At 41.6% G+C, this 19,448-nt stretch overlaps 1 protein-coding gene across 1 annotated transcript in view; it reads right to left on the bottom strand.

The window, feature by feature from the left end:
* LOC111957062 (low-density lipoprotein receptor-related protein 8-like) overlaps positions 1-19,448 on the bottom strand; it is a 181,249-nt gene that overhangs the window by 72,182 nt on the left and 89,619 nt on the right.

Here is a 19,448-nt window from a genome sequence, read left to right as displayed (position 1 = left end):
ATAAAAGTGCTCATTCAGTATTGTTGTAATTGTCATTATTACAAATAAATAAATAAAACATTAATTTAAATAAAAATCGTCCGATTAATCGGTACCGGCTTTTTTGGTCCTCCAATAATCGTTATCGGTATCGGCATAAAAAAATCATAAATCGGTCGACCTCTATTGTCTAGCAATGATCAACAACCAATTTGACAAAACTTGAAGAATTTCTTAAATAATAATGGTCAAATATTGTACAATCCAGTTGTGGATGGCTCTTAGTGACTTACCCAGTAAGACTCACAGCTGTAATCGCTGCCAAAGGAGATTCTAACATGTATTAACTCAGGGGGTTTAAATAGTTATGTAAATTATATATTTCTGTATCTACAAACATGTTTTTTCTTTGTCATTATGGGAATTTGTTTGTAGATAGATGATTAAAAAAACATATTTATTCCATTTTAAATTCAGGCTGTAACACAACAAAATGTGGAATAACTCAAGGGGTATGAATACTTTCTGAATGCACTGTACAGTGTTGGAAGGGCTTTAGCAAGCAAGCTAGCATTCTTGTACCTAAACCATAATTCACAGAGAGGGACGTGGCTATGCTAGCCCAGCTTAATGAAGCAGTACATCTGCCTGTAACTCATGTTATCTGATCGTTTGGTGCCATTTATTCAATTATTCTGATGATTAATGGATAAAGATATGTTAGAATGCCAAGTCATGTTCATATAATCTCAGACATAAATTACTGCAGTTTAAGACCATCCATATAACGTACATATATGCCAGTTAAACTGAATAACATGCACTCAGAAATTGTATTATTCTGCTGGAGGTGTAAAGCACAAAAGGGGAAATATTTGCATACACTACCAGTCAAATGTTTTAGAACACCTACTCATTCAAGGGTTTTTCTTTATTTTTACTATTTTCTACATTGTAGAATAATAGTGAAGACGTCAAAACTATGAAACAACACAAATGGAATCATGTAGAAATCAAATAAGTGTTAAACAAATCAAAATATATGTTTATTTGAGATTCTTATAATAGCCGCCCTTTGCCTTGATGACAGCTTTGCACACTCTTGGCATTCTCTCAACCAGCTTCATGAGGTAGTCACCTGGAATGCATTTCAATTAACAGGTGTGCCTTAAAAGTTAATTTGTGGAATTTCTTTCCTTCTTAATGCATTTGAGCCAGTCAGTTGTGTTGTGACAAAGTAGGGGGTATACAGAATATAGCCCTATTTGGTAAAAAAACAAGTCCATATTATGGCAAGATCAGCTCAAATAAGCAACGACAGTCCATCATTACTTTAAGACATGAAGGTCAGTCAATCAGGAACATTTCAAGAACTTTGAAAGTGGCTCTCATGAGGACCGCCACAGGAACTAAAGACCCAGAGTTACCTCTGCTTCAGACGATAAGTTCATTAGAGTTACCAGCCTCAGAAATTGTAGCCCAAATAAATGCTTCAGAGTTCAAGTAACAGACACATCTCAACATCAACTGTTCAGAGAAGACTGTGTAAATCAGGCCTTCATGGTCGATTTGCTGCAAAAAAAACACTAATAAAGGACACCAATAATAAGAATAAGAAGAGACTTGCTTGGGCCAAGAAACACGAGCAATGGACATTAGACCGGTGGAAATGTGTCCTTTGGTCTGGAGTCCAAATTGTAGATTTTTGTTTCGAACCGACGTGACTTTGTCAGACCGGTGTGGGTGAGCGAATGATCTCTGCATGTGTATTTCCCACCATAAAGCATGGAGGAGGAGGTGTTATGGTGTTTAGAATTCAAGGCACACTTAACCAGCATGGCTATCACAGCATTCTGCAGGGATACGCCATCCCATCTGGTTTTGGCTTACTGGGACTATCATTTGTTTTTCAACAGGACAATGACCCAACACACCTCCAGGCTGTGTAAAGGCTATTTTACCAAGAAGGAGAGTGATGGAGTGCTGCATCAGATGACCTGGCCTCCATAATCCTCCGACCTCAACCAAATTGAGATGTTTAGAATGAGTCGGACCGCAGAGTGAAGGAAAAGCACCCAAGACGTGCTCAGCATATGTGGAAACTCCCTTTCCAAGACTGTTGAAAAAGCATTCCAGGTGAAGCTGGTTGAGAGAATGCCAAGAGTGTGCAAAGCTGTCATCAAGGCAAAGGGTGGCTACAAAAGGGGGGTAGGTGGTGAGYTTGGCCGACCAGCTGGTGATGCTGGTGACCAACTCATGCTGGTATGCTGGTGACCAATTTATGCTGGTGTTGCTGGTCACCAGCAAAAACACAGCGAAAGCTGGTCACCAGAAAAAACACAGCACTAGTCACCAGCATTATGTTCAGCGGGGAACATATACTATTAATAGAWTAATGACTGTGAATTAAACCGTTTGTTCCAGTTAGAAGAAACTGACCAATCACATCAGTCAGGAGTGATTTATCAATCTACAACATAAAACAGTGAAAGGAGAAACATATGGGTCAAAATGGACACCTTCAAAGTACACACCATACTTTACCYACAAATGTGGACATACAAATCAAAACAAAAGCCACACGTCCCTCACGTCATAGAAACTTCAGTGAACTTCAAATTAAGTTCAATGAGCCAACTCCTTTACGACAGATTATGAATTCCTTACCAGCTCCCATGTCATAACGTTAAGTCCTCGTTTGTCACTCCAGCGGTAAACAACTGAGACACAAATGTCACTCTGCCTCTGAGTAATTGTTGTTTACGAGGCCTATATGGCCCCCTTCTCCAACAAAACACATTAGCCACAACTTTAGCGGCAGCTTGTGGAAGTCACTTGGGTTTAGCGTAATCTAATCAATCACTACCTTGTTGTTTAGGTGTCGTGAGCCACTTTGGCACGCAGTTGGTATTTGATTCCCTTGTGTGCGTCGAAGGGGGATTAAGTGTGTAGTTCATCAAAGGGCGATCGGTTAGAGGATAGAACAGCTCTATCCACTCTCTCTTTCTCTCTCTGTCACTCTCACTCGCTCATCTCTCCCTCCCTCTCTCTTACTTGCCACCGTATCTTGCTTTTCTGATTCAACACAAGGCCTTCATCCAGGCCTCCCTACATTCACCCCTCCTTCTCTCCTCCCTTCATTATTCTCCGCTCTGCCACTCAGTATGGAGGGCTTTGATTTTGCTCGAGGGTAAGAATTGAAAAGGCCATTTGGCAGTGCGTGTCTATATCACAACCTCCTTTTTTCTTTCTCTCTCCCRATGTGTCACCCACTCCTTCCTCATCTCTCCTTCCCTTTGTCTTTCTCTTCCTGCTATTGAGCGGTTCTCATTTTGGAATTGGTAAATCTCTGTGTCATGCTGCACTCTTAGGACCTCATTCATTTCTCTATTGCTCTTGTTCTGTATCACCGTTTCTCCACTCAAATCCACTCATCTCATTTGCCCTTTGTCTTGCTCGCTCTCTTATCTCCTCCTCTCTCTCTCTTCCTCTCGCTCTCCCTTTCTCTCTCTCCCTCTTTATTGTATTAGTAAATATATCAGTGCCATACTGTGCTATCTGAGTACTTAGGCTACCTTGTTTTGCAGCTATAACACCCAGGGCCCAGGTCAGCGCTTCTCCAGGGGGCAGTTGGCGGATACATCAGGCCCCACCACTCAACCTGCCTCCCCTGGGCACCAGCTGCTTCCCTCAACACCTAGCGACCTTCACACGTTCAGGCCACAGTCACACCAACACACACTGCCTCGAAGTGAATGTGACTTGGTGATGGGCCCTGTTAGGGTTTGCAAAAGGGTGGCATTTCCTTTCTGATGGCTGGTTTGAACAGATTTAGATTTCAAAGGAAAAGGAAAAGCATCGATCAAAGCTTCGGGTGCATAGCTTTCACAGATCCAATCAGTGATTACTTCTAGGAAGGAAGGAAGGAAGGAAGGAAGGAAGGAAGGAAGGAAGGAAGGAAGGAAGGAAGGAAGGAAGGAAGGAAGGAAGGAAGGAAGGAACATGGTCTGTGGTTTAGAGAGAGATGACTGAGCACCGTCATCCACAATGTCTACACAGCATTGATCATCTGGCATAGTGGTTAGAATTTATAAGTCTGATTTCTGCTCAGCTGCTTTGACCGAAAGCTTAGAACATTGCTTACTGAAATTGCCATCTGATCTAATTCTTACTGAAATTGCCATCTGATCTAATTCTTACTGAAATTGGCATCTAAGTGCACTGAGTTTTTTCTCTCTCTTCATCTGAGTCTAATCTTCCAGCACCGTAGTTACTTTGTTGGCTGTGCGGTAGATTTGTCAGAAATCTGATTTAAACACCATCTGTAGATTCATTGTGACAGATGCCTACACCAAAAGAGTGCCTCATATCACTGAATAAATCCTGTTTTGTCTTTTTCTTCAAAATAGCTAGAATTCAACAGCACCTACAGTTGAAGTCAGAAGTTTACATACACCTTAGCCAAATACATTTAAACTCAGTTTTTCACAAATCCTGACATTTAATCCGAGTAAAAATTCACTGTTTTAGGTCAGTTAGGATCACCACTTTATTTTAAGAATGTGAAATGTCAGAATAATAGTAGAGAGGATGATTTATTTCAGCTTTTATTTCTTTCATCGGGATTCCCAGTGGGTCAGAAGTTACATACACTCAATTAGTATTTGGTAGCATTGCCTGTAAATTTTTTAACTTGGATCAAATGTTTCGGGTTGCCTTCCACAAGCTTCCAAAATAAGTTGGGTAAATTTTGGCCCATTCCTCCTGACAGAGCTGGTGTAACTGAGTCGGTTTGTAGGCCTCCTTCTTGCACACGCTTTTTCAGTTCGGTCCACAAATTTTCTTTGGGATTGAGGTCAGAGCTTTGTGATGACCATCCAATACCTTACTTTGTTGTCCTTAAGCCATTTTGCCAACAACTTTGGAAGTATGCTTGGGGTCATTGTCCATTTGAAAAGACCCGTTTGCGACAAGCTTTAACTTTCTGACTGATGTCTTGAGATGTTGCTTCAATATATCCACATCATTTTCCTACCTCATGATGCAATCTATTTTGTGAAGTGCACCAGTCCCTCCTGCAGCAAAACACCCACACAACATGATGCTGCCACCCCCTGCTTCACGGTTGGGATGGTGTTCTTCGCCTTGCAAGCCTCCCCCTTTTTCCTCCAAATAAACAATGGTCATTATGGCCAAACAGTACTATTTTTGTTTCATCAGACCAGAGGACATTTCTCCAAAAAGTACAATCTTTGTCCCCATGTGCAGTTGCAAACCGTAGTCTGGTTTTTATGGCGGTTTTGGGCAGTGGCTTCTCCTTGCTGAGCGGCCTTTCAGGTTATGTCGATATAGGACTCGTTTTACTGTGAGGATAGAGATCCTTTTGTACCTGTTTCCTCCAGCATCTTCACAAGGTCCTTTGCTGTTGTTCTGGGATTGATTCGCACTTTTCGCACCAAAGTACGTTTTTCTCTAGGAGACAGAATGCATCTCCTTCTGAGCAGTATGACGGCTGCGTGGTCCCATGGTGTTTATACTTGCGTACATTGTTTGTACAGATGAACGTGGTACCTTCAGGGTTTGGAAATTGCTCCCAGGTTGAACCAGACTTGTGGAGGTCTACAATGTTTTTTTCTGAGGTCTTTGGCTGATTTTTTTGATTTCCCATGATGTCGCAAAGATGCAGGTAGGCCTTGAATAACATCACAGGGACACCTCCAATTGACTCAAATTATGTCAATTAGCCTATCAGAAGTGTCTAAAGCCATGAATCATTTTCTGGAATTTCCAAGCTGTTTAAAGGCACAGTCAACTAAGTGTATGTAACTTCTGACCCACTGGAATTGTGATACAGTGAATTATAATTGAAATAATGCTGTCTGTAAACAATTGTTGGAAAATGACTTGTGTCATGCACAAAGTAGATGTCCTAACCGACTTGCCAAAACTATATTTTGTTAACAAGAAATCTGTGGAGTGGTTGAAAAATGAGTTTTAATGACTCCAACCTAAGTGTATGTAAACTTCCGACTTCAACTGTATGTCATTCCCTTTGGTTTTTTCCCCAGTCATCATTTTTTCTGTTTCATGTCTGTGCGTTGTTTGTGTTMCTTGTTTTGTATTATGTTGAATTTGTTTATTAAAACACTCACTCCCTGAACTTGCTTCCCGACTCTCAGCGCACGTCGTTAAAGCAGCGGTGTATTTGATCTARGCTTGTGCCAGCACCCAAAGCACAAGCCTCCCTCTTATCTGCGAGTGAAGTGAGTTTGGAAAAACTGAAAGTGTTCATCTAAGAAAGAGTTTTGAAATACAAACTTTATATATCTGAACTCAGAATCAAATAGGCTTCCCAAAAAGAACATAGTCGCTATGGTAGAATGTTTATTTTGATTGCCGATTTTGTGCATTGATCAAAATCCCATCAGGTAGACTGATTTCAGATGTCATGTAAACAACATTATTAGGGAATCGTGTGTAAATGTTTAAATCAAACTATTGGATTAATCTGACTATTCACAATAATAATATTATTGTGTGTATACTTATTGCCGGCCGTGTTCCTAGGCATCGGCTCATAACACCAGCCACACTACACGARAAAGGCTAAACATTTTTGGACACTYSCAGAACTTTGTTGGAGACTACGACCGCACGTAGTGGTACTTAATTGGCAGACCTAGACCCTGTCACAATGAATGAGCCAAGACGTCCGACAATCGTTTACGACCTAACAATTTYCCCACGATGTGGAKATTTTGTCTGGGACGGRAAAATCGTTGCATAAGAAGTCTAAAATTGTACAGTCCCTTAGCATAGCTAGCGTTAGCATACTACTGTAGCCTATCCAGCTCACATTGTTGTATATCACAATATGAGTATCACCTGGGTTCAATGCAGGCCATCATGCGGTATGTGGCATGACTCAGTACACGTGAAGGCTCAGTACACGGGAAGAGAAGCCACGTGTTAATATAATGGCAAACGCTAATGCTCATACATGGACCTACAGTACACAGAGTGTGAAACTTGAAAACACGTTAACTACAGTAAAGTGCATTCCGAGAAAGAAATCTTCACACACACATACTGCCACACACGGAAACACCCTCCCACCCGACTGAAATGCACATCTTTACGTAACTAAAATCCTCTCRGTTATTAAGTCAATAAAATGAGGCAAAGCCTTCTTTCTCATACCCCCTAAGAGTGGAAAATCTCAATGGAGTTGAAACTCAATATCTACAAAGAGACTGGATGAGGCTGTTTTCATTAAACCCCCTCCTCAGAGAACGATCCATAATCCTCTGTGGTTATGTCATTTAAATGGGCCAAAATTASGAAATAATGCAAGAGGTTTAAGAAATCCGATGTCGATCGATAGAGAGGATTCGTATCGTGTGAAGGATGTGTCTTCAGGTATTGCAGGTTTATTCCGGAAGCTGCACATTAGTTAATACTGAGTGTGCAGTACTACTCTTTTCTAGCTGTCTCTTTTAGCTGTCACTCTAAAATGTGTGTGTCATATCAAGCAACGGCGGATATTACCAACAGTCAGTGCTTGAAGTAGAACGTAAAAGGCACCAGCACTCATTTTAGGTGCCAGGACTTATTTCAATGTTGCAGTACCAGTGTTCATTTATTAGAACAAATATTCTGTAAGAGGTGCAAGTACTCAGGTACAACATTGTAGTTGTAAAATCTGTACCGTTGTGCACTGTATAAAACCCTCACAAAATATTTCTGGCCAAATTGAACCAGGCTTAAAGGGGAATGGAAACAAACCCAAAGTTACCCATTTTAGCCAATAGTGATTCAAACTTTTCAACAAKAGCCAAGGCTCAACCACTTGCAGATAGTGGATTTCCACATAACCAAGTCAGCCATTTTTCTGACATGAAGTCAGCATAATGGCCTTTCACTTGGCGTCAAAATCCTAACTTCCACTTAGTTGAATTTTCACTTAGTCATGCATTGATGTCTTTCTGCTATTTTGTCCTGGAACAGTGAACAAGAGAACAGATCAGATAGACTTTTTCTGCAAGTACAGTGGTTCCTCCTTTAAAAGATGCATGATACTGAGGCACACCTTGCGTGCTGCCACAGCATTCTGTGACACGTCATTTAATTCTCAGGCTTTTTTCTGTTGACCACCAGAGGGCATCTTTGAGAAGCATTTGAAGGTATTCCATATTGGCATTACCAGAGAATTTAAAACCTTTTTAGTAATAACATAGTATATGAGATTGATTTTAAGAAATTTGGCTTAATTAATTTGATTAATATTATGGTGTTTCTATTCAGAGAAAAACGAAAAACGTTAGGATGGAATGGAAAATATGGCGATGTACAACATGACTGTTGGGAGTAGGCTACAGGATTCTAAATGGTTTTCCTTCATTAGACAACTTTGTTCCTATATTTCTGTAAATCAGTGATATTTATTCCCATAGTAATTTGTTATGAATCCATAACTAAATCAACATCTGCATTTTGAAAGAGTCCCATGTTAACTACAGTATGTATTGCAGACTGCACAGTAGCCTAATAAACAAATAAACACATTTCGTTAATAAAATAATGATAAAAAATACTCTTTCAAAATGCAGATGTTGATTTAGTTATGGATCCATAATGGATTACTATGGGAATAAATGTCACTGATTTACAGAATATTGGAACAATTTAGAATCCTCCAATCCTGTAGCCTACTCCCAACCGTCATGTRGTACAGCGCCATATTTTCCAATCCATCCTAAGGGACACCCTGAGGGTTTCGTTTTTCATGGAATAGAAACACCATAGTATTATTCAAATTAATTAAACAAGTACCAGTCAAAAGTTTGGACACACCTACTCATTCCAGGATTTTTATTTTTACTATTTTCTACATTGTAGAATAATAGTGAAGACATCACAACTATGAAATAACACCGGTCTCCTGCGTGCCCTGCATTCTGTAGTACAGACATGGCCTGCTCTCCCTTATGTAAGGGATTAGGCACTTTCCCATMTTTTTTATTTWATTTTTTATTTAATTTCACCTTTATTTAACCAGGTAGGCAAGTTGAGAACAAGTTCTCATTTACAATTGCGACCTGGCCAAGATAAAGCAAAGCAGTTCGACACATACAACAACACAGAGTTACACATGGAGTAAAACAAACATACAGTCAATAATACAGTAGCCAAAGTAAGTCTATATCACATGTGAGCAAGTGAGGTGAGATAAGGGAGGTGAAGGCAAAAAAAAGGCCATGGTGGCGAAGTAAATACAATATAGCAAGTAAAACACTGGAATGGTAGACTTGCAGTGGAAGAATGTGCAAAGTAGAGATAGAAATAATGGGGTGCAAAGGAGCAAAATAAATAAATAATAAATACAGTAGGGAAAGAGGTAGTTGTTTGGGCTAATTATAGATGGGCTATGTACAGATGCAGTAATTTGTGAGCTGCTCTGACAGCTGGTGCTTAAGCTAGTGAGGGAGATAAGTGTTTCCAGTTTCAGAGATTTTTGTAGTTCGTTCCAGTCATTGGCAGCAGAGAACTGGAAGGAGAGGCGGCCAAAGGAAGAATTGGTTTTGGGGTGACCAAGAGAGATATACCTGCTGGAGCGCGTGCTACAGGTGGGTGCTGCTATGGTCACAGCGAGCTGAGATAAGGGGGGACTTTACCTAGCAGGGTCTTGTAGATGACCTGGAGCCAGTGGGTTTGGCGACGAGTTGAAGCGAGGGCCAGCCAGAGAGCGTATAGGTCGCAGTGGTGGGTAGTATATGGGGCTTTGGTGACAAAACGGATGGCATTGTGATAGACTGCATCCAATTTATTGAGTAGGGTATTGGAGGCTATTTTGTAAATGACATCACCCGAAGTCGAGGATTGGTAGGATGGTCAGTTTTACAAGGGTATGTTTGGCAGCATGAGTGAAGGATGCTTTGTTGCGGAATAGGAAGCCAATTCTGGATTTAACTTTGGATTGGAGATGTTTGATGTGAGTCTGGGAAGGAGAGTTTACAGTCTAACCAGACACCTAGGTATTTGTAGTTGTCCACATATTCTAAGTCAGAGCCGTCCAGAGTAGTGATGTTGGACAGGCGGGCAGGTGCAGGCAGCGATCGGTTGAAGAGCATGCATTTAGTTTTACTTGTATTTAAGAGCAATTGGAGGCCACGGAAGGAGAGTTGTATGGCATTGAAGCTCGCCTGGAGGGTTGTTAACACAGTGTCCAAAGAAGGGCCAGAAGTATAATGTTAACTACAGTYTGTATTGTAGACTGCACAGTAGCCTAATAAACAAATAAACACATTTTGTTGTTAAAATAATGATAAAAAAATAAAGTTCCTAATTCCTTACAGAGAACAGGCCATGTCTGTACTACAGAATGCAGGGCATGCAAAATTCAAAATACACTCGCACATCTGAGCTATCTTTTTTGCAGGTGCATGGCAACAGCCGGATAAGATGAGGAAAAAGAAGAAGGAAACCGCACACTGGTCTTGATCGTATCACTGATCTTTATTTAGCGTTATGTATCGACCTCACGGCCTTCGTCAGAGCTTTTGTGAGTTTCTTAAATTAGCACCCTTACGTAGACCTAGCCACACCCACATCCGTTCCACACATCGAAAGGGGTTGGAGGCAAAGGAAAAACAAATAAGTGCTACCAAATATAACAATATGCATTTCATAAATATTTAAATAAAGTGTGTACATAAAACGTCTTAAACACGTCTGTYAAACCACAATGAGGACATCGACCTACCAAGCAAGTTTTCATAAATCATTGGGTACAGAGTAAGAAAAACGTCAGAGTAATCTGAAACAGGGGCATAATTCATGTTAAAATTTACAACATAACATACATAGGCATTTCATCATCAAGACCTTTAGGAAATAACGTCTGGAGGGTGAAAATCCCAAAACATTCTGGCTGATTTTCTTTTGTGGCTGGCAGCTGGCATGGACCKATTTATCACGTAATTAAAACATGRCAGTGTTTCTTGACCGCATCTCCCACTTTTCGCGAGTTCAAAGTAGTTGTAGCTGTGAACATTACAGAGTGTTCTTTAGGTTTCGCGGGTCTTTTTTGTAGCAGTTCATCTCGTGTTTTCCCCAATGCCAAATTTAGAGCTTCATCCACATTGTGGAGAATAGCCTCTTCTTAGAAACCTATTGTGCATCTCTGCTGCTTTTCCTAGATAGTCCTGAAAATGATTTGTTGCAAGTTTGGGGGGGTTCATACCTAGCTCAAGTTGGGGAGGGGAGGGGAGGGGTGGTTCACACCTAGCTCAGCTTTAGACAATTATTTAGTAAAGGTTGAATAGTCTATTGTTCAGCTAATAGCCCATCCTGCTACGCTAGTAAAGGTTGAATAGTCTATTSTTCAGCTAATAGCCCATCTTGCTACACTAGTAAAGGTTGAATAGTCTATTGTTCAGCTAGTAGCCCATCCTGCTACGCTTGTGAAAAACGAATAATAATACTTTTTCCCTTTTCCACGTTAAAGATTCCAAWTGATAAAGTGTTTTTAGCCACAATCGGCCCCAASCCCAATTAATACATTTGGGCACAGTCGATTGCGTGCTGGACTTCGGGCTAGAYTGTTGAGYGTTCGAAACCTGCTCCCTGCTTGCTATAATGAATMAGTTTGATACACCTGGTATTGGCGGCAGATAGCCTAGTGGTTAGAGTGTTGGACTAGTAACCGAAAGGTTGCAAGATCAAATCCTTGAGCTGACAAGGTAAAAATCTGTCGTTCTGCCCCTGAACAAGYCAGTACAGCGCACTGTTCCTAGGCTGTCATTGAAAATATGAATTTGTTCTTAACTGACTTGCCTAGTTAAATAAAGGTTAAAAAAAAGTGGGATATGGCAGAAAAAAAACTTGCTAAATAGTGATTTTCATAAACTAACATAAAAATATGCACAATCTTTTGTCTCTACATTAACATATTCCTCTCAATTGTAAATGTTTTGCTTGACTCGTTATGACGCTATAACTACATACATTTGCTTCCCTGTAATGTTTTGTCAGCCATCTTTGCTGAAGTCGCAACTTTTAAAGGAGGAACCACTGTATACATGAAGGGAAGTATACATGTTTTGATGGTCCCCCGTGATTCAACCTTACCTCGCTGGGAAATCAATGAGGTCTGGCATTTCACGTGAATCTCCGCAGATAGCCATTCATTTCTCAGTACTTGGCCAAAACCCCAGCCTAAATCTTTAATGTGCCAGTGTAATGCTACTTTAGCGTGTGATTGCGAGCCCACTCATTGCGCTACAATGATCTGGGCTGGCACAGATCTAGGGCCTGTCTCTGTCTCTATCGCTCTCAGTGTGTGTGTGTGTGTGTCTATGGATGTGAATGAGGCAAAGATAAAAGAAAACGAAATAGAAAGAGAGAGAGAAGACACGCAGCATGCCTCATAGCTGATTAAGCTTCAGCGTAATTGGAGCGTGAGTGCGGAAGGTGAGTGCGCTGTACGTTAATTAGCATTAGCAGATGTAAAACAGAGGCTCCACTATCACTGCAAACATAGGTCTCTGTCTGGCACCAACAGAAGAGAAATACACACTAACACACGATTTGTAGTATGTCAGAAGGTCAAGGTTTCTTGCTAAATGGCGCTATTAAWTAATTCTCAAAGTTCTACTGAATGCCCATCAAAATCAGTTCACAGCGTTCGCTAATAATGTGCTTCTGACACAGCAGGTTGATCAGTTCAACAAGGAGATGAAAGAAAAATGTTATTTTGWTGAAGAGACGTTCACTATGGTGATATGAACAGGTTTCCTGGCTCTCGTGGCACTATTTAGTCGCTCGTTCTCCATCCATTTTAATGCGACTGTGACAGCAGGAGCTGCTCTCAGAGCCAGCTGTGATGGTCTACTACCTGACACCACAGCAGCCATTAGGAAGTCCTAATTTGCACACCATCAGGTGGACTACACACTGTGTTGAAAAGGCCAGCCCTTAGTAAGCAGTTTCAGCACCCCTGAACTAGTAGTTTGTTGTACTTGCCCAACACCCCTACAAGTCCCCCCACTTGTATCCACCAATAACAGTCCGCTATTCCCGGTGCACCGCACTGAACCCCGCTCTTGCCATTAGAGCGAGATCGTGGTCAGAAGAGAATGGACCAGGACTATACCTAAAGATTATCTGAATTTGACTTGTATAAGTACAGTGACGTGTCATTGCATATTTAGTTGGGTGTTGCTAAGGCAGCTCAGATATTTACCATGTTTGTAATATTTATAGAGTAATGTTCATGTGCGTCACGCTACTGCTAGCCAGCTAAGCCAAGATGTTAGCTAGTAATGCTAGCTCGTTAGGCCTGGTGTAACTCACGTATAATTTCAGGGGTAATACTATTCTGTTCATAGTCTGTATATGCTCATAGTCATGTTTATAGACATTTACAACCTTTTTGTAGCCTCATGCAACCATGCACTGTACGTAGCAGCCCTAGTAGTAGCATGTAGCCTAATTTAGCCTGTGCCTTTCCTCGTGGCACAGTTACTATTCTACTCTGGTCGTGGTCTTGTGCACATGCGCAGACCCTAGTTGCATTGCAGTCACGTTTAAGTTGCTAGTCCAGCTACTATTTTTCTCATTACATTGTTGTAGATCTGGCCTACACTTATCAGTGGTCATTCTATGCTGTGTGCATTATTCACCTGTATGCMGCATTGTATTTAGTCCTACAATTGTGGTATTACTTTCTGGTCATTATAGTGTTTTTAGCAATGCATAGATATTATTTGACATGCATGCACGTACAGTGCATTCGGAGAGTATTCAGACCCCTGAACTTTTCCCACATTTTGTTACGTTACWGCCTTATTCCAAAATGGATTCAATATGTTTTTCCCCTTCATAAATCTACACACAATAACCCCATAATGAAAAAGCGAAAAACTGTTTTTTAAGAAATGTATGCAAATGTGAAGGGAAAAAAACGGAAATATCTTACTTACGGAACAAAAAAAAGACTCTTCCTAGAGCTGTCCGCCCGTCCGACTGAGCAATCTTGGGGAGAAGGCCTTGGTCAGGAGGTGAAAAGGCGACTCCTGGATGCTGGCCTTCTAGGCAGAGTTCCTCTGTCCAGTGTCTGTGTTCTTTTCCCCATCTTTAATCTTTTCTTTTTATTGACCGGTCTGAGATATGGCTTTTTCTTTGCACTCTGCCTAGAAGGCCAGCATCCAGGAGTCGCCTTTTCACCTCCCTGACCAAGGCCCTTCTCCCCAGAATGCTCAGTCGACGGGCGGACACTCTAGGAAGAGTCGCCTCTTCACTGTTGACGTTGAGATGTGTTTTGCGGGTACTATTTAATGAAGCTGCCAGTTGAGGACTTGTGAGGCGTCTGTTTCTCAAACTAGACACTAATGTACTTGTCCTCTTGCTCAGCTGTGCTCAGGGGCCTCCTACTCCTCTTTCTATTCTGGTTAGGGTCAGTTTGTGCTGTTCTGTGAATGGAGTAGTACACAGAGTTGTACGAGATCTTCAGTGTCTTGGCAATTTCTCGCATGGAATAGCCTTAATTTCTCAGGACAAGAATAGACCGACGAGTTTCAGAAGAAAGTTCTTTGTTTCTGGCCATTTTGAGCCTGTAATCGAACCCACAAATGCAGATGCTCCGGATAATCAACTAGTATAAAGAAGGCCAGTTTTATTGCTTCTTTAATCATCACAACAGTTTTCAGCTGTGCTAACATAATTGCAAAAGGGTTTTCTAATGATKAWTTTTTTTKAATGATAAACTTGGATTAGCTAACACAACGGGCCATTGGAACACAGGAGTGATGGTTACTGATAATGGGCCTCTGTACGCCTATGTAGATATTCCATAAAAAAATCAGCCATTTCCAGCTACAATAGTCATTTACAACATTAACAATARACTGTATTTCTGACCAATTTGATGTTATTTAAATGGACAAAYAAWTTGCTTTTCTTTCAAAAACAAGGAAATGTCTAAGTGACCCCAAACYTTTAAACGGTAGCGTATATGTCTATGATGTATGTAGGCACCTGAGCTGAGCCATAAGGGAAACTGGGAATCTACTACCCCACTATCAGATAAGGTGGGCAATGTTCGCTTTGGGTCKCCCCACTTTTGATCTGAAATAACCATTACCCACTAATTCATGTTATTTTTGCAAATTCAAAGTGTTTGAGCTAGTAATGTATCAATATTTATCTTTAAAAATGTGCTATGACATAGCCAATGAATATATAGCCCAACTTTGGATTTCATCCCATCTCAAAATCTAATGGTTTAGACTTTTTGGAAGTTATACCGAGTGAACTTTTCTTCTGCTTTGACCATGCAGTGCCAGTAGCAGAGATTGCTGTCCTCTTGTGAAATGATCAACTTCCCCCTGTATAGCTAAAAATGACCATATTCAGTAATTGTTTAAACTAAAACTATTGCCGATGGTGAACTTGAACAATCAAAATGTCATGTAGCCTAAGCCCTGATCAGCAGTTAGGTTATAGCCTGTAGCCAAATGAGAGTAGGGTCTCAGAAAACCACATTTTCAACAGCGCATTTAATGACAATAACCTAGCAAATTAAGTCCTAAGTTCGGCAGTGTTAACCTCACGGTTCACCTTAGAGCGGTTCAGCAGGAAACTAGAAATCTACCCGTCCTGAGGAGAGCTTTAGTGAACAGAGTCACTTCCTCAAGTAAGAGAGGTGAGATTGACCAGTTTGGCAAGTGAGTGGCTACCTTTATGGAGGAGAGGGGTTCACCTAATTTTCCACTCGACCTGTCTGTCTCCAARAGACACTGTTTGATTGTTTACTTCYAGCTTGTGGTCACGCCCAGGCATATCCCATTTTTCTGGCCAAATCTTTGGGCATGAATCCCAAAGAATTTACCATTGACTGAAATGCTACATGAATATAACACATATARGATTTTTCGTGATCTGTATCTCCTTTCTTCATTCTTTGTTCATGAGATACCGGCCCACTATCTGCTAAAGCGGTACAAAATTAAGAGAAAAAAAATGTCAAAGATAAATTGTATTTTTCCAATTCCCTTTCTGCATTCAAATTCTTTTTAATAACATGCCTATTGTAGGGCAGCCCAGCCCCAGAAGTGACTCCTCTTATCAACTACATTCAATAATTTACTGTGTTATTTAGGAATTCATATTATCTGTGTGTTTCTCTCGGCTCTCTCTCAGACTTAGAATTATGCCTTGTAATGCGTGTTAATGCCTTGTAACTTAAGCTTTATGCTTTGTATGTGAATCCATTTGTTTTACAAAGTAATAAAATACACTTCGATTTAGAATTCCATTCTCAGACATGTCTTCCTTGCCTATTACTGTAACTCTACCATAGTCTCTTGCATATTGCCAATTATCGTTATGGAGTCAGATAAACAGGCTAATAGCCCAATTGCTTACTCTTTTTACGAGTCGCATTTGATGAATTTATAATATACACATAMAAAAAATGACCACCTACTACACAAMGACAAACTTTGTAGGCCTGTGCAATCAACCAATGGTTCACCAACCACAAGATGAAAACATGGTACCAGTGTTGTAGTATTCAGGTTGCTATGGTCTAAGTCTTGATCCCCCCCTTGGTCTCGGTCTTGACTCAGCTGGAATACCTGTAGTCTCAGTCTTGACTCTGACTCGAATAGTTTTGATCTCTGTCTTGACACGGAGTAGAACCCACCTTGGTTCCCCCTGGAATATCTCAGTTCTCAGATTTGACTCGGACTGGAATAGCTCTGGTTCCGGTCTTCACTCGGACTGAAATAGCTGTGGTCTCTGTCTCAACTTGGACTTGAACGGCTCCAGTKTCCGTCTTGTCTCAGACTTGAATAGCTCTGGTCCCTCTTGAATTGGACTCGCTGAAGGCGGTCTCGTCTACAACTCTGGTTGGTACAAGAGAAACAAGTGCTGACGGATAAATGTCAATCAGATAAACGTAGAATAACATCCTAATGTCATTCCTCTAAATTATCTGCTTGAAAAGACAAGATAATGATCTTGTCTCAAGTCCACACTGCTTCCCATGACTCAGAGGAAAACCGACTGCGATGGGGAAACGGAATAGTTCAGAACCCCTTTGATCTCCCATTTCCCAATTCCCACACCTGTGGCCCAGCTCAGTCCAGACAAGCCGCAAACACGTCTCCCCCGCCCTTCTCCTCCTCCCGGACGAGCACGGTCTCAGTCAGTCTGACACAGCCTAAATGAAAYTATGAAAGTGTTCCCCCTTTACCCCTCCTACTCTAAGAGCTTGGCATTAATCAGGTTACACCTCTGCCTCTCTCCAACATCAGACGCTGGTGTAATGGGYAAGTGTGTGGGCGAGGGGAAGCGAGCCGAGGCAAGGGCCCTGGCTGGATGCGTGAGGGAGAGGCGGCTGAACCGGTGCCTGAGTGGAGTAGCAGGGGAAATTATAAACGACGGGTCTAGGTTTCAAGAGCCAAATTAGATGCTGACTGTCTGGCTGGTGCATCGGAGCGGGGAGAAGCTGCATAATATTCAAATGGGGCGTGAGTGTGAAGAATAGACCTGTAATTAAATTGGCCTGGCCTATTAGCCTCTCAAATGCAGAGGTATGATGATCTGGAATGTTAGTTGGTTAGGACCTCATCTTCCCTCTGGACCTATTGATTACTGATACTTAGGTACCAATATCTCTGTAAATGTTCTGGGGAGCATCAATCTGACGAGCTTCCAAGGAACAGAGAAATATTAAGCTCAATCACTTGCTGAGCAGAGTGAGGTAGAGGGATAGAGTGGAGAGGAAGAGAAGGTAGGGTAAATTCTGAATCACTGGATGGGTAAATATACTGAACAAAAATATAAACGCAACATGCAAACATTTTTTTTTTTACTGAGTTACAGTTCATTTACGGAAATCAGTCAATTTTAATAAATTCATCAGGCCCTAATCTATATACTGTATTTCACATGACTGCGAACACAGATATGCATCTGTTTGTCACAGACACCTTTAAAAAAAGGTAGGGGCGTGGATTCAAAAACCAGTCAGTATCTGGCATGACCACCATTTGCCTGACATCTTCTTCGCATAGAATTGATCAGGCTGTTGATTGTGGCCTGTGGAATGTTGTCCCAGTCCTCTTCAATGGCTGTGCGAAGTTTCTGGATATTGGCGGAAACTGGAACACACTGTCATTCACGTTGATCCATAGCATCCCAAACATTTTCATTGGGTGGCATGTCTGGTGAATATTCAGGCCATGGAAGAACTGCATGTCCGGTTGGATAGCAAGCATTGAAGAACCTGGGACATTTTCAGCTTCCAGAAATTGTGTCAGATCTTTGCGACATGGGGCCGTGCATTATCATGCTGAACATGAGGTGATGGTGGAGGATGAATGGACCGACAGTGGGCCTCAGGATTTCATATAATTTTATCTCTGTGCATTCAAATTGCCATCGATAAAATGCAATTGGGTCGTTGTCCGTAGCTTATGCATGCCCATACCATACCACGCGGTCTGCCATCTGCGGTAACATTGGAAACCGGGAATAATCCGTGAAAGCACACTTCTCCAGCGTGCCAGTGGCCATCGAAGGTGAGCATTTGCCCACTGAAGTCGGTTACAACCGCCGAACTGCAGTCAGGTCAAGGCCGTAGTAAGATCGACGAAATGAGCTTCGCTGAGACGGTTTCTGAGTTTGTGTAGAATTCTTCGGTTGTGCAAAACAGTTTCCTAGCTGTCCGGGGTGGCTGGTCTCAGACGATCCGCAGGTGAAGAAGCGGATGTGGCGGTCCTGGGCTGCCGTGGTTACACATGGTCTGCGGTTGTGAGTCCAGTTTGGAAGTATTGCCAAATTCTCTAAAACAACGTTGTAGTGGTTCATGGTAGACAAATGAAACATACAATTCTCTGGCAACAGCTCTGGTGGACATTCCTGCAGTCAGCATGCCAATTGCATTCACCCTCAAAACATAAGACATCAATGACATTGTGCTGTGTGACAAAACTGCACAATTAAGGTGGCCTTTTATTGTCCCTGGCATAAGGTGCACCTGTGTAATGATCATGATGTTAAATCAGCCTCTTGATATGCCAAACCTGTCAGGTGGATGGATTATCTCGGTAATGGAGAAATGCTCACTAACAGGGATGTAAACAAATTTGTGCACAAAACTTGAGAAAAACAAGCTTTTTGTCTCACCCTGATCTGTTTCACCTGTCTTTGTGCTTGTCTCTACCCCCCTCCAGGTGTTGCCAATCTTCCCCATTATCCCCAGTGTATRCCCTGTGTTCTCTGTTTGTCTGTTGCCAGTTTGTTTTGTTTCGTGAAACCTACCAGRGGTTTTCCCCTTGCTCCTGGCTGTTCTAGTTCCTGTTTTCTAGACCATTCTGCCTACCCTGAGCCTGCCTGCCGTTCTGGACCTTTTGCACCCTATCTGGATTACTGACCTCTGCCTGCCCTTGACCTGWCGTTTT

The sequence above is a fragment of the Salvelinus sp. IW2-2015 genome, linkage group LG32 (genome assembly GCF_002910315.2).
Source record: "Salvelinus sp. IW2-2015 linkage group LG32, ASM291031v2, whole genome shotgun sequence".
In the NCBI taxonomy this organism is placed as follows: domain Eukaryota; kingdom Metazoa; phylum Chordata; class Actinopteri; order Salmoniformes; family Salmonidae; genus Salvelinus; species Salvelinus sp. IW2-2015.
The sequence above is the reverse complement of the archived record's forward strand: the minus strand, read 5'-3'. Positions and strand labels throughout refer to the sequence as shown.